The sequence below is a fragment of the Cebus imitator genome, unplaced genomic scaffold (assembly GCF_001604975.1).
Source record: "Cebus imitator isolate Cc_AM_T3 unplaced genomic scaffold, Cebus_imitator-1.0 Scaffold594, whole genome shotgun sequence".
NCBI lineage: Eukaryota > Metazoa > Chordata > Mammalia > Primates > Cebidae > Cebus > Cebus imitator.
The window spans coordinates 827,593-844,126 of record NW_016107909.1 but is presented as its reverse complement, the minus strand read 5'-3'; positions in this window follow the sequence as shown (position 1 = coordinate 844,126).

Here is a 16,534-nt window from a genome sequence, read left to right as displayed (position 1 = left end):
CTATTGTTACACATTAATGCATAGGGGAACTGGGTATTGAAGAGAATACTGTGTAACTGCTGCAACTGCATTTATATGTGTTTATGTTTAATATAATATGAATATGTGCCTTTATAGGTTATCTGATCATTTCAAATTGGGACCACTTAGGCACTTTTTCTGTGTTGCTTCTTTAACTTTCATGGTGAGTGCTGGATAGTTATTTATCAATACTGGTAAGACTTACATTGGAACTTATTAAATCACCAGCTTGATTTGTTTAATGCCAACAGGTTTGCTTCTGTGGCAGCCAAAGCAGGTACCATGTTAAGAATAAAAGTGGCTATTTTGACTTAGATGGTGCATTCTTATTGGTTCATTTATTATATTTGTTTATTCTGTCTTAAATATTTATTTAATAAATAGTTACTAAATATTTACTATATACATTATCTTAGCCTTTGCCGGTGATAAAAAGCGAACACAGCCAAAGCAGGTACCATGTTAAGAATAAAAGTGGCTATTTTGACTTAGATGGTGCATTCTTATTGGTTCATTTATTATATTTGTTTATTCTGTCTTAAATATTTATTTAATAAATAGTTACTAAATATTTACTGTATACATTATCTTAGCCTTTGCCGGTGATAAAAAGCGAACACAGCGAACCAGTCCTGTACCTGAGTTCCTTTTTGACTGTCACTACATGTCCAGAATTACCAGCTCCTCTCACTACTTCCAGATTTGACATATTTCTATTCTCTATTTATATAGAATACAAATGGAAGATATTTTTCTCACACCTGAGATTTGTGACTATAAAATTTTTACCCATGTCAAAACTAAGTTCTGATTCATCTAGGAGAGTAACAAAAGAAAAATTGTGCCTACATTAGCTATAATAGCTTCCTGATAACTAATCAGTCTTGACTGAGACAGTTTATTTTTCTGAAGAACTCAAAAGGCTTTGCATATACATCATGTCAGTTAATCTGATCAGGGCCATATGCCTGAAATGAACAAAACAGGATAACCATTAGAAAGACATACAAATATGAAAAGTGTTTATAAGTGGAAAAACAACCAAAAGAACAAAGGAAAGAACATTTATGTAAAAATATGATTTTAGTGAAGTATATTTTGCTCTTTGTCTTCTGTATTTAGGAAAAAAAGACTAGAGCATAAAAGCTTCATTATTTGTCCCTTTACCTCCCATTCTTTCCCTTCCCTTTCCCTTTCTTCTCTTTTCCTCCTTTCCTCCCTCTCTTCCTCCATCCCTTCTTCCCTTCTTCCCTTCTTCCCTCCCTTTCTTTGTTAATGACGAACTGGTTCGGGAAGAGGTTGCAACCAAGCTGAATGTGACTATAGCACACAGGATAATAAGTGACTGGGGAATGGGATACAAGGACAGGGAGGGCATGCTTACAAGCTGGAGCAACATACTCAAATATGAAGACAATGTGAGAAAGTTCAAAGGGTATGTGAGAGCAGAAGTATAAATAATGAGGGAGCCTTCAGATCTGGAGAGCCTATATTCCAAGAAAAGGAGTTTAGGCTTTACCTGTATACGGCATGGAGTAAAATAGAGTAGGTATGGCCAGATTTATACTTCAGAAAACTTATTGTGTAACATACAAAGAATGCCTTGAAGGGATTTGGGGAATATTGGGCAATCAAAATTCAAGGCATTTAATCTATTTGGAAAACCCTTGCTAACAACACAACATGAAAGGTATAAAGACCTGAAGTGCAGGGTGTGGCTATGAATGCCAGGTGAATGATGTTTGATGCTTTTGAGGAGCTCAAGTTGTTGAATCTAAGTTGTTGGATGAGTCAGCTATAAAGATTTTGAAGATGTTGTCAATACTGATACTACTACAAATAGTTAACATTTATTGGGTACTTACTTTGTGTCAGGCACTTTTCTAAGCATGTTACACATGTTAACGCATTTAGACCTTACAACAGCCCTAGAGGTCAGTACTATTATTTTCATTTTATGGCTGAGAAAAGTGAAGCAGAGAGGTTTACATACCTGTTCCATATTAGAGTTTGTCATGGGGGAGTGGTGGCTATCTACGCTGGTGGTGCAGGGGCAAAAGATTTTACCATTGTAGGTCAAGAAACGTAGATTTGTAGAGAAAGTAGGAAAATATGTTACCAGGGAGACAACGGCAGTATCAGCTGAAGGGAAGTTGACTGCAAAGAAACAAAGGCTTGCTGGAGATTTTATAGGGTGGTGTTTATGCTGTATGCTGGAGAGGGCTTTGTGCAGTATCGATAATGCCAAGGTTGCAGTGAGCTAACTTGCAGGTGTCTGGTGATAGTTGGGCACAGGAGGATTGTGAATTATTTGCCCAGGAGGGCTATATGTCCTTGTAGCTTATCTGCTTTTTCTTTTTGCTCTCCTCTGCTCCCACCAGCCTGACTCTTTTTCTCTAATTAGGACTCCGTAAAATGCAGTCTGCCTTCAGAGCTCCTGTCCTTAACTACTATGCAATGCTACCTTTCTGGTAGGAGTTGGGGTGGAAAGGTCTATAAGGTTGGTGCCATAGTCCTTAGTGACTAAAGGACCATGTTAATAGGCCCTTTTGGTTGCAAGAAAGGGAGACTGTCTTAGATAATGTAGTTCTCTTTCATAATGCACAAGACCTAGAAAGCTAACAGGAGTCCAGACAGCTCTAGGGATGAGTAACTCCTGCTGATTCATCACCTGAGCTGGCTTTCAATTATAGTATCCTTTTTTCTCTTCATATTATTTTTCCCATCATCTTCTTGAACCTAACTAGCCAGTTTTTTTTGAAGGGGTAAGAATTACAAGTTCGGCTTCTGAAGGGAAAGAGTGATGATGGTTTAGAAGTGACCCAGGGGAGCAAGAAATATTTTTCATACCTCATTACTCATGAGAATAAAATAATAGAGGAAGGCAGCTCTTTCAAATGAGAAGAATATGTATGAAAATGCATTGGGGGAAAATTTTTGTTTCCAGTAAGGAGAGAAGATGGCGGTAGCACAGTATCAGAAAAAAAAAAAGTTTTTTTTTAGTTTTTGAAAACATGACTTACTTTGTTAAACCAAGAATGATAGCGTCTATGACAACTGTGAAGTGAGTAAAAGAGGAACTTTAAAAATTTAAGTTTAAATGGAAGAATTTGAGGAAGGAATGTGGATGAAGTATTATGAGGAAATATTTACGTAAAATTGCTGTGAAGGCAAGCAACGAATTCTAAAATTCATACCAAGTTTTTTTAAGCCATGTTAAATTATGCATAGCATTTCACATGGCAGATTCACTTTCATTTTTCCAAGAGAGCATGTTATTTGGAGAATCACACTGTAAAATATTGTTGCAATTTTTATTTCAGTATAGATGTCTTAGAGGTAAATGATGGGAAATTATGGTTGAAAATTTATATAAGATTTTTGAGATCAGATTAGGGAAATGCATATATAACACAAATCATCAACATGAAATGAACGAAAAAGCAGAAGCATAAGCATGTTTATTTTTCAAAATTTATATTCACTAAATACTAAAAGTAGTAATCTTTTACTTTTAAGTATAATTAGGAATATATAAAAAGATTTAAACCAGCAATAAAAAAATTATATTTATTTTAACAATTCAACTCACCTTTTATTAAGCATTATGTACTACACACTATACTTGTGGATACCAAAAATAAGGCTAGCCAAAGCTCATATTTGATATTTCCAAACATATTTTATAATTGTATTGTTATGAGACCTTTTTTTTCTTTTTTGAGACAGAGTCTCGCACTGTTGCCCAGGCTTAAGTGCAGTGGTGTGATCTTGGCTCATTGCAACCTCTGCCTCCTGGGTTCAAGTGATTCTTCTGCCTCAGCCTCCCAAGTAGCTGGGACTACAGGCGTGTGCCACCACGCCCGGCTAATTTTTATATTTTTAGTAGAGATGGGGTTTCACCATATTTTCCAGGGTGGTCTCAAACTCTTGACCTCATGATCCACCCTCTTCGGCTTCGCAAAGAGCTGGGATACAGGTATGAGCCACCATGCCTGGCCAAGATATTTTTATTTACATAAACTTTATGCAAGTTGCTTGTATTAAAAAGAGTAAAAAAAAAGTATAATTTTAATTTTGTTCTTTTGCTGATAATCTTCTGTTGATACATAGCATTTCTATTTCATGATGCAATTCAATTTTAAAATACAACAGATCTTATTTCCACCTTCTTGGGAATTGGAAATTTGAAAGCTAGGTCCCCAATAATTGCATTAATTAAGAATTTGTGATACAAATATGTAATAATCTAAATAAGATTTTAAAATGCAATTTAGAAAAATATAATGATTGGCATTATCTGTTTCTCGTTACGTTTCAGTGAGACTGGGCACACATGAAATTGACATCCTATTAATTTCTATATAACATATTCACTTTTATTATTTTTCCTTTCTTAAGACTTTTAAAATAAAAGTTTTTCAAAAATCAAATTTTATAAAAATAATACTGTATTTTTAAAGCATTTAGGATATAAGATTAAAACCAAGTGGAAGCCTGGGCAATACAGGGAGAAACTATCTCTACAAAAAAATTTAAAAAAATTAGCCAAGCATGGTGGTACCCACCTGTAGTCCCAGGCACTCTGGAGCCTGAGGTGGGAGGAGCCCTTGAGCCCGGGAGGCAAATGTTGCAGTGAGCTGAGATTGAGCCACTCCAGTCTCAGTGACAGAGTGATCTGAAACTTTTCCACTAATTGCTTTGCTAGGATGTGTAATTTGGAACTTTATTCGTATTGTTTTTCAAAGGTAGAAATGATAATAGGAAGTGGAAGAATAAAAATCCCTTTCTCTCTGCTTATTTCTCTTCATCTATGATGCAGATATTACACATACAAGGCCTTTGTTTTAAGGTGTAATTTCATAGATAGGGGTATACGCCTATGACATAGTATTACTTCTATAGATTTTTTTTTTCTAGATCACCAAAACATTCATAAAAACAAAGAAAAATATTTTAAAGCAAGTCTTTGAATAATAAAACTTGATTAACCGATATTCTACTAATCAGGATTATGGTTACCTGAAAATGCATTTGATTGCACTCCAGTGAGAAAAAAAAAAAAAAAAAAAAAAAAAAGAACCCTGAAAAGCAGCCAAAGCAGCAGTCTGAGTAAAAATGAGAGAACTAAGAGGTCAAAGTGAAAATGTTAATAAGGGTGGCATATTTTAATAAAACTAGTCTTACCAGATATTGAATTGCCTGATGAGGGAGTCTATAATGTATTGAAAGTATATTGATATTGTCCATATTATTTCAACATGCAGCACTTGTAGTAATGTCTGTATTATATTTAACTGACCTATTTAATAAACTTGATAATAATTAATTTTATATTCAGCATATTGGATTTCCACTATTATTTCAAGGTTTTTTAAATTTTAAAATATTTAATTTACAAATAAGAATTTTATGTATTCCAGGTTTACAATATGGTGATTTGATATACCTATACTGTGTAATGATTACAGTCTAATTGATGAACACATCCACCACAACTCAAGCTGTGCATTAGATCCCCAGAACTAGTTCATCTTATAACTGTACTCTTTAACATCTCCCTATTTTCCCCAAGTCCCAGTCCCTAGTGCCCCCTGTTACATTCTTTGAATGAAGTTGACTTTTTTTAGATCATGAAGTATTTGTCATTCTGTGTCTGGGTTATTTTACTTAGCATAATGCCCTCCAGTTTCGTCTAGGTTGTCACAAATGGTAAGATTTACTTCTTTTCCGTGGCTGAATAATGTTGTGTGTGTGTGAGTTTAAAAAAATTCACGTTAAAAAATTTCATCCATTAATGGATACTTAAGTTGTTTCCATGTTTTAGTTATTGTGAATAATGTTGCAGTCAACATTGGGATGGAGATATCTCTTTGAGATACTGATTTCATTCCCTTTGGATACATACCCAGAAGTAGGATTGCTGAATCTTATAGTAGATCTGTTTTTAATTTTTTGAGGAATCTCCATACTGTTTTCCATAATGACTATACCAATTTACCTTCCTACCAACAGTGTGCAGACAAGGGTTCCCTTTTCTCCACACCCTCAGCAACACCTGTCTTTTTGTTAAAAGCCATTCTACAGATGTGAGGTATTATCTCATTGAGGTGTTATTTAATTTTGGTTTTGATTTGCACTTTCTGGTCATTAGTGATGTTGAGCATCTTTTCTTGTACCTGTTGGCTATTTGCATGTCTTCTTTGGAAAAGTATTTATTCGGGTAATTTTCCATTGTTAAAATGGGTTATTGGAGTATTTTTGGTATTAAATTTTGTCAGTTCTTTATATATTTTGGCTACATGATTATAATACACTTAGCAGGTATATGGCTTGGCAATATTTCCTCCCATTTCATAGGTTGTCTTTTCATTTGTTCATTGTTTCTTTTGCTGTGCAAACACCTTTTAGTTTGATGCAGTACCACTTGTTTTGTTTGTTTTTGCTTTTGTTGCCTATTCCTTTGGTGTCATATCCAAAAACATCATTGCCAAAACCAATGTCAAGAAGCTTTACCCCCTACGTTTTCTTCTAAGAGTTTTATGGTTTCAAATTTTACATTTAAGTCTTTAATCCATTTTGAGTTAGTTTTTGCATATGCTGTAAGATCAGGATCCAATTTCATTCTTTTCTGCGTGTTTTCATCATGAACTCTTGCAAGATACTATTTATAGCATAAATGCCCCAATCTGAAGGGTGATGACGCTGGTGCCCAGGTGGGAGACATTATTAATAGTAATAATGGTATCTCCCCATTGCTACTGGCTTGGCTTGCAGAGAGGAAAAGGGAATTCATTATCATTCAGCCCATTATCATGCAGGTCACTTACAGCCAACTTATTTGGAAGTACATCCTTCAAATGTATTAACATGCCTGTCTTTATGTTAAATTTTTTTCTAAATTAAAAATAAAATATTTTGTATGCTAGGTAGATAAAAACAATACCTATTACCCAATGCAAAGTGTGCTACATTCTAAATTAATACTCTGTTATTCAAAATAATAAAACGTCACAACAAACAAAAGATTTTATATTTTCATATGTTTTTAATTTGTAAATCACAGATTTTTCATACTATACATATTCTGTTAATCTTGGAAAAAAGCAATGTAGCCTAGTTATTTAAGCCACCAGTGCTCCTCTTTACCTATTGTTTTTGTGTGTATGTAAACCATATACAATTCTTACAAGAAAAAGAAGCATTTTATTTTTCTGGAAATGCTCCTCCCTGATCTGAGGAGCTGTCAATCAAAAGTCCCACCTCCTCCATCACAGGAGTGATACCCTGATCCAAGCTGGTAATCAGAGGCATCCTCAGGACTTTTTAATTTTTATTTTTACTATAGCCTTTGGGCAATATTACTGTATTTTTGTCTGAGATTGGTAGCTTATCACTAACAATAATCTAAGTCTAGAATCAGTGGACATGTCTCACCACCTCATAGGGAAGTGTCTGCCTATGAATGAAGACTAAGAAGAAGAGAGTTAAGATGTAATGAGAGAGAGAGAGAGAGAAAGAGAGAGAGAGACAGACAGAACTGAATTCTTGGATCCAGTTTCAGATATATCGACGGACGCAGATCCCTAAATTTTTTAGTTAGATAAGCCAATAAATGTCTTCTTTTTTACTTAGGCTAGTGTTAATTGAGTTTCAGACTCCTGCAACTAAAGAATCCTGGACATTATGCATATAGTTTTATTTTGTTTATGCTCAATTTCTAAAACATCAAAAAATAAAATGTTAAACATCAAAAAGTATCTTATAAATGTAAAACACTATGTCAAATATTTTAAAAGCAATTAAAAAAGCTACTGTATTTATTCATCCATGAAGTTTATGACAAATATTACATTTTAGAAGATTATGGAAGATAGAGCTTTGGTTATAATTATGTCACATACCAGAGTATAGTTGCTAAATCTGTGATCTCTGAAATTCAATTGTCTGATTTGGAATCCTAGTTCAGTTCATTATATATTCTCTGGTTTTTGCAAGTTACTTGACTTCTCTACCTCAGTTTCCCCAAGGTGACCATCCTCACAGCATTGGAGGGAAATTTCAATGTAATAACACATGTGAAGTGTGCCTGGCACATAGTAAGGACTCAGTAAATATTATCTGCTATTAATGCAATTTTGAGGTGGTTTATGAAAATTTTTTTTTATCAAAATTAAGGCAGTTAGTGGTAGCTGTACAACTGTCAGCAATAAAAAAGAAGAGGATAAATTACTGAAGAGACACTGGTGGACTACTATCTGAGAAAGCACCCTGATGGGATAATATTCAGGTAAATGACAACTGATTTGCTAATTTGGTATAACAGGGCATTTTTAGACATCTGTACCTTCAGCTAGGATTTCTGTATGGGGAAAAAGGAGAGTGAAGCTGTAATGTTGGGGTTTTGGGGTTCAGAGGAGTGCTTAGCTCACTCCCCAGTGTGCTCCAGGCTCTTGGTCTCCCGCTCTCTCAAGAATGGGAGAGGGGACTACAGCAGGTGGGCTCATAAAGTAAATATCAGACCCCAAACAATGTTTACAGAAAATGATTTATTAAGGTAGACAAAGAGAAAAAGGAGAGGAAGAGAGAAAGCTTCCACGAGAGGGAGTGTGTGGAAGGGGATGCCAGAGGGGATATCCACCCCATGAGGGAAACAGGGATTTTTAACCTGGCGGGGGGGTTATTCCCACCTTCTCCAAGGTCCCTGGCCAATGAAAAGAGTTCTCTTAAACTTCTGCTGGAGTGACTGACTTTTGACCCTTTCCTGTGCCCATGAAAATTAAAACAGAAACCATTAAATCTCCTGGATGGAAAGGCATGGAAGGAGGGCATGGTGCTGGGAAGTTCTTGCCCTTGGAACTATACCCCCTTGTGGACTCAGAAAGAGAACACATTCCCTCAAAGTAAAAGCAGAATTTTCTATTATTTATTCTGGTTGATAATTTGTATGATCGAGAAATTTTATTCGTGTGGAGGAATGCACTATGGTAGTATTTGCGTGGTCTATTCAAGCCACTTATTGAAACATATCCCCTGTGTCTGAAGATTATTTTACTATTAAGTCTGTGTATATTTGAGAGCCATTTTCTGACTTCACTTTCATGCTTGAAGGAGAATGAGAACAAGTCAGCAAGCATTGTGACCTATTCTGTGTACCTGAGGGGATTATCATGTTGTTTTGTGTCACTCAAGGTGAGGAAGTCATAAATAGATAAGGGATTAGTGTTGGCACAAGAACCAGAAAGAAAACAGGTAGATACATTATCCTGAGTAATTTTCATAGGCAATATTATTGCAACTCACTAGACTACAACCTACTACTACTATGTTGGTCCTGTGGAATCTATATGCTTGTCAGCAGGGAATGACTCAGAAGGGAGTATGTTGCTAATACCTACTCTATGATTCTCCAAAAGTTCTGGCTCTGCAAATTAGTAGAGAAAACTTCCCTAATAAACTGTAATCCATGTTTACTCATATAATTACCATCAATCTGAATAGGTAAAAGGGAAAATTCTATGTCTTAGTCCATTAGTCTCATTAAACTTTTCTCAAATTCTAACAGTTTTCATAATTCTAAAACAGTATGTGTTTAAATGCAACATTAAATGTGCATCAGGAGAGGTGACATCTAAGTTATATATTATTTGGGAACTACAAACATTTAACAAGCATATAACCTTTGGGCTTTAATCTACAGGGAACTTCTGTACTAGAGACCAGTTTTGGATGTGATCCAGTCTCAAAAGTATGTCACTTGAGTGTAGACACTAGGCTTGTTTGGAAGAGCACATTCATTTCTCCAGCTTTCAATACCAGGAAGGAACCTTTAGCAAGGATGCCTTTAGAATCTCCACCAACCAGTGGTCCACCAGAGTCACCCTAGAGAGCAAAAGTATATATATATATATATATATATATATGTGCAATTACTACAATTTATAGGTGACTACTGCATATTTTTCTCTTTTGTAGGAAAAGGACAGAAGAAGAAAAAACACCTATTTCAAAACAAATGATTCTAGTCTAGAATATTTTTGCTTTCTACAATCATTTACTTAAAGATATCAGTATATGTCTTCAGATATATCCATGCAATGATGGAAAACATGTATGAAAAATTTTAGGCCTGGTGCAGTGGCTCGCTCCTGAAATCCCAGCATTCTGGAAGCTCAGGCAGGAGGATCACTTGAGGCCAGGAGTTTGAGACCAGCCTGGGCAATATAGCGAGACCCTGTCTCTACAAAAAATTAAAAAATTAGCCAGGCATTGTGGTATGTGCCTGTAGTCCCAGTTACTCAGGAGGCTGAGGCAGGAGGATTGCTTACGTCCAGGAGTTCAAGATTACAGTGAGCTTTTAATTGCACCACTGTCTTCCAGTCTAGGTGACAGAACATGGTCTAGCAAAAAACAAACACACAAAAACAAACAAACAAAAAGCCACCAAAAAAAAAAAGTTTTAACTTAATTATATCCAAGGGAGCTGTTGAAGATATTTTTGCTTACGCAATCATCATTATGTTGATGGTACTCTCTGATGATCTTCCCACGCTCCCTTATTTCCAGGTAGATAATGGGAAGAAAAAAGGAAGGTTTCTTGAGAAAATTTTAAGTGTACAATACATTATTATTAATGATAGTCACCATGCTGTACATTAGATATGTAGAACTTATAACTGAAAGTTTGTACTCTTTGATCAACATCCCTCTATTCTCCCCTACTACCCCCTCCCCCACAAACCCCATCCATGGCAACTATTGTTATACTATATTTCAATGAGTTAAAAAAAATCAAACTCCTTGAGTTTTTTTGTAGATTCTAGATTCTAGGTATAAGTGAGTTTATGGATTATTTTTTTCTGTGTCTGGCTTATTTTACTTAGCATAATCTCCTCTAGGTTCATCATTGTTATTGCAAATGGAAGAATCTTTTTTGTTTGTTTTTATGGCTGAATAATACTCCAGTGTGTATCACATTTTTAAATCTACTCATTCGTTGATGGACATTTAGGTGGCTTTCACATCTTGGCTATTGTGAATAAAACTGCAATGAATATAGGAGTGTAAATATTTCCTTAAAATCCTTTTACAAATCTTTTGGATAAATACTTAGAAGTGGGATTGCTGGATACCATAAAAATATGATGATTCTATTTTTAGTGTTTCCAGGACAATTCATACTGTTTTCCCTAATGGCTGTACGAATTTACATTCCCACCAATAGTGTACTCTTATCAGAGCATTTTGTTAATTAGTCGTTCTAACAGGGGTGTAAGGTATGACCTCATTATGGTTTTGATTTATGCTTTCCTAGTGCCTAGTGATGTTGAGTATCTTTTCATGTACTTTTCAGCTACTTGCAAGTCTTCTCTGGAAAAATGTCTTTATAGGTCATTTGTCCATTTTTAAATTAGGCTATTTTATATTTTCTTTTTAGCATTGAGTTGTGTGAGAGTTCGTACAAAGAGACTTGATGGAGGAGACTTGATAGTGTTTACAGAATGTGCCAAGTGGTCCATCAGGGTGGGACAGTTTGAAAAATATAGTGGAAAGCTCACATTAATAGAAAGTTCAGATACCTATGTAGTTAGAATGAGACTGACTGAAAAACATATGCAAGAGATTAGTTTTGAAAAGTAGAAGAAACTTGTTTATTCCAAGCCCAGAGTGTGAGAATGAGTACAAATATAAATGTATCAAAGGGAAAGGAAATTAATGGATTTTTCATATGATTGCTTCCATTTTTTCTGGTTAGTAGAAGAAAATATCACATGCTAAAGAAGATAAGGGCATGGTAAGATACATAGGTAAAGAATATTTTGAAGGTTTGGCATAGCACCAGAAAATGCATTAATAATTGTACAGTGTGTTAAGCACCCACATGTAATTATGTAACTTCAGTTTACAAGAAGGCAAGATTTCTTATAGCTGTTCTCAGTAGCTTGCATATAACAACAAATAAAGTTGATAGATTGCTCCATGGTTGATGATTATTTGAATGGGTGTGGGGGAAGTAGAGGATGAAGTCACTGAGAGTGCTGTCAATAGAGTGGCTGAAATAATAAAACAAGTGTTGTAGGCTGTTTAAGGTTAGGAGAGAGTTGTGAGGATGGGGATGATGGACTGAGAAGAAATTAAGAGGAACAGAGCTTTAGGCTCTTCATGCTATTGAAGAACAGGTTTAGTGGGACAGTTGGAAAGCTGGAAATTTGTAATGAGATGATTATTTATTTCAAATACTTGTTTGCATGTCTCCTAGCTCTGAGAGTGCAGGAATATGTTCATTTTAACATCCCTGCACATAGCACAGCATTTGGCACATAGGTAGTAGTCAATAAATAATCACTACATGAAAGCTTGTATGAATAAAATAAAGGTTTTCTTGGATCTATCACTGATTCTACCTGCTTAAAAACTTTTGTTAGCTCTGGGACTATTGTTCATAAACAGCAACAATTGTTAAAAGCATATTAAGCATAAAGAAAAGCATCTTAATGTAGAGTTCAGAGTACAGGCACTAGGGCACAAATTCCTATGTTTAAATCTCAGTTCTTTTGCCACTAAATAGCTCTGTGAGTTTAGATAAGTTACTTCTTTTTTTTTGGTCAATCTTCTCATCTAGAAATAGGGCTTACAATGGTACAAATACACTGCAGAGCACTGAGGTACATTCATATTGATAAGGAGCTTAGAACAGTGCTTGGCACATGGGAATACTATATAAGAGTTGTTAATTAATAAAATATTTAGGACGTTGGAACCACATTGTGAAAGCTCCATGATTGTTAGTTTTGCTTAGATCCGGCTGAGTGTTTCTCAGTGAAAAGACAATCACACAAAAATCACCAGTAAACCGTCTCATTTCTTCATTGCTTATTCTAAATTGAGGCTTTTCCCTACTCCTGCTCACAGCTTTATACAGTAAGGTGATTTAGCGCTTTAAGATTTTAATGAGACCTATTTGATATCAATGCAATTCTAATTAGATACTTTGGCTAGGAAACATACTTAAGCCTTTAAAAATTGTCAATCTCTTGAGAAAACTGAACTGGTGAATTGGAAATTTAAAACTACAAGAATAAAGTTCTTGAAATTGGAATAGGCAGACTTACCTGGCAGGCATCCACACGTGGCTCCAGGAACCTGGCACACAACATTCCGGGTGTGATGACTCTGCTGCATGCCTCTCTGCTGTTGCAGGTCCTATTATCTATAATCTTCACTAATACCTTTTGGAGTACATTAGGACTTGTTCCTAATGCCAGAAAATTATATAATGTTTACTGATGTCACTATTCATCTTTCTGGCTAGGCTATTAGTACCTAACTTTAATACTATGTACAGTTTCTAAATCAAATCATATGTAAAGCATAATTAAGCTTTTCACTCTTAGTAACAAAAAGGAAGTAATGTTTATAAACATACGAAGCTATAGCTGAAAAGTGACCATTTTTAGAAACAATTAGTGTGTACATTTATATGTAATGAGATTTTTTCTTTGAATTATTTTGAAATTTTATATTTATTACATGTTTATTAATATATTAATATGTTGTGTAAAAGAGAAAAATAAAAATAATGAGTATATTTTGAATAACTCAATAAGCTATGTTTTAGAAGATAACCCATGGAAATTACATCTTGTTTCTTATTCTGCACAGAAAAGACTGTTTTAGAAAACAAAATGGGCCAGGCATGGTGGCTCATGCCTGTAATCCCAGCACTTTGGGAGGCCGAGGTGGGCAGATCACTTGAGGTCAGGAGTTCAAGACCAGCCTGGCCAACATGATGAAACTCTGACTCTACTAAAAATGCAAAAAGTAGCTCGGTGTGATGGCTCATGTGTAGTTCCAGCTAATTGGGAGGCTGAGGCAGGAGAATCACTTGAACCTAAGAGGCAGAAGTTGCAGTGAGTGAAGATTGCACCACTGTACTCCAGGCTGGGCAACAGAGCAAGATTCAAAAAAGGAAAACAAAATGAAAAACTCATATTGCAGGAGCATATATTTTATGATTAAAAAATTTTTAGCTAAATTTTTACTCTAATTCTGAACCTTGAAATTAATTTTAGGTTTATTTTTCTGCTTTCAAACTGCATTTATAACCATGAATAGCCACTAAGTGTTCACATTATTAGGGTTGTGGGGATGCACATATTTAAATATTTGCTCAATTATCACCTTGTCACATCATTAAAAATGCTGAATCTCCTGTAGTCCCTATTTTTTTCAGTGACACTTAAATGTATAAAATTTGCTATCACGTACTTATTCCCTTTAATATCATTTTGTGAAAGTGTCCATTTTCCTTTGTAAAGGATGAAAGCTTTTTCCCTTTTTTTCTCTTGCTAAGAAAATAGGCAGGAATATCTGCCCATTTCATTCATTAATGTGCCCCAACCACCTAGAACAGTCCCTGAAACAAAGGTGGTAATTATTTCTCATTATTAAATGAATAAATGAATGAAGAAAATGAATTACTTATTCAAATAATATATTTCTTGAAAAACTGCCCTTTTAAAAGGAACTATAATGAAGAGCTCTATGAAATTATAGTCTCTGTATGAATGTTGTTGAGGATAATTTTTATTCCATTGGACATTGTACTCTTAAAAATGATCCAGAGACATATTTTTCAGTTTTATTTGTAATTTTGAGTATTTTTCTTTTTTAACTCCTAAAATTCAAGCCATATAATAGAGGCAGTTGAGGAACTCATCATCAGACTTTAACGTTCCCCATCCAGTGACTACTGCTTCTGAATTGTATGGGAATAGATAATTAACATTTGGAAGACATGCTTTTCAGATGTTGCTTGTATATAACACTGGTGAAGGTAGATGCACAACAGCAATGTCATTATCATGTGCAGGGTAATGGTAGTTTTCTTGAATTATAACATTCTTGATATTTCACCGTGTTTATAGATCACTTAAAATAAGCCAAAAACTAACACTCCATTCTTTCGGATCATGGATCCTACAAAAACAGATTTGTTAATTAAAAGTCCTGTATAGTGGACTTGTAGGAATTAATCTCTTATACTTCTAAAAACAATTAGGTATGTTTTAAGTTCCCATAATGCTTCTAAGCATACAAAAATAAAGTTATATACAGGAGAAAAATGAAAATAATAACATGAGCAGATTTTGAATAGTGCAATGTTATGTTTAGAAGATAACCTATGAAAACTAAATTTTGTTTCTTATTCTGTACTGAAAAGACTGAAGGGGATTTAGAAAGATAAATAATAACATAGAATAATAAGATTAAGTAAAAAGAGGGCAAGGTTATGGGAAAGTGAGCTAAGAGAAATTATAGAAATAGTCTAAATCCTCTTTTTTACCATTAAAATTTATAAATAAAAATGTATTTCTGATATTATTATCTGTTTGTCCAGGATTTGTATATTCAGTACTGAAAAATAGTGCTGCCGAAACATTTTCAAACTCTCTACTAAAACAATGTAAGAATCAAGCATCATTTTGAAGAGAGCTGAGCAGGTTTGGGAGAGATTTTTGCTTTAAAAAACCCAATGAATCCTACGAAAACCAATGGAAGTTAATGAAAAGTTTTATCAAACAAAAGGATAAACATGTTTTAGTTAAAAAGGGCAAACTATTGGTGCAATAATATGCCCTTTAAAGATATCATCATTTCAAATAGGGCTGTACATATATGGGAGGATGTAGGTGAATTCAAAACCTATGACTAAAGAATTTAAACCAAATGCAATAATGATGAGAAAGAAGTAAGATCCATGTTCAGTTGGGGATTTATAGTTTCTTTATAAAGATTAAGTACAGTAAGTGACTCTAGTGTAGTGGTTCTTGACAGGGGACAATTTCATCCCCCACATTTAGCAATGTCTGGAGACATTTTGGTTGTCAATACTGAGGGGAGCTACTAACGGGTAAGAGTCAGGTATGCCACTAAATGTCCTCCACTGCACAGGACAACTCTCCATAACAAGGAGCTAGTTATACAGTCTAAACTGTCAATAGTGCCATTTTTGACAAATCCTGCTCCAGCCTACGTCTGTCATTGTTTTGATAATTGACTGAGTAATTTTGAAGCTGTACCTCACAGTGTTAGACAGTTGTGTGTGTAGTTTTCTGGGTGTATTATTGAAAGAGATTTGCCTTTTAAGGACTTGAGTGGCTTTGAGGCCTTACTTTATGAAGCAGCGAATAGCAGTGATAAGCCAGGTGTTACTAAGACGTGTGGCACTGTGTCGATGGACATTGTTTTGTAGAAGGCTGGCTTGTCAGGGCCATTATCCTTCAGCATCTAGACCCCCTGCTATTTTGCTGCCAGAAGGAGTTATGTGCAATGTCCACAACCTGCTTACAGTACAGTTCTGCTTATGGGTGTACATTGGTATAGTAGAACCTATTACAGAGGATCTATCCCATAAAAGGAACTCAACAAACATTTGTAGAAATGAAGTCCATATTGTATTATCCATGAGACAGCTTTTATTTTTGTATTTCTTTAAGAAGGAACCTGTCCC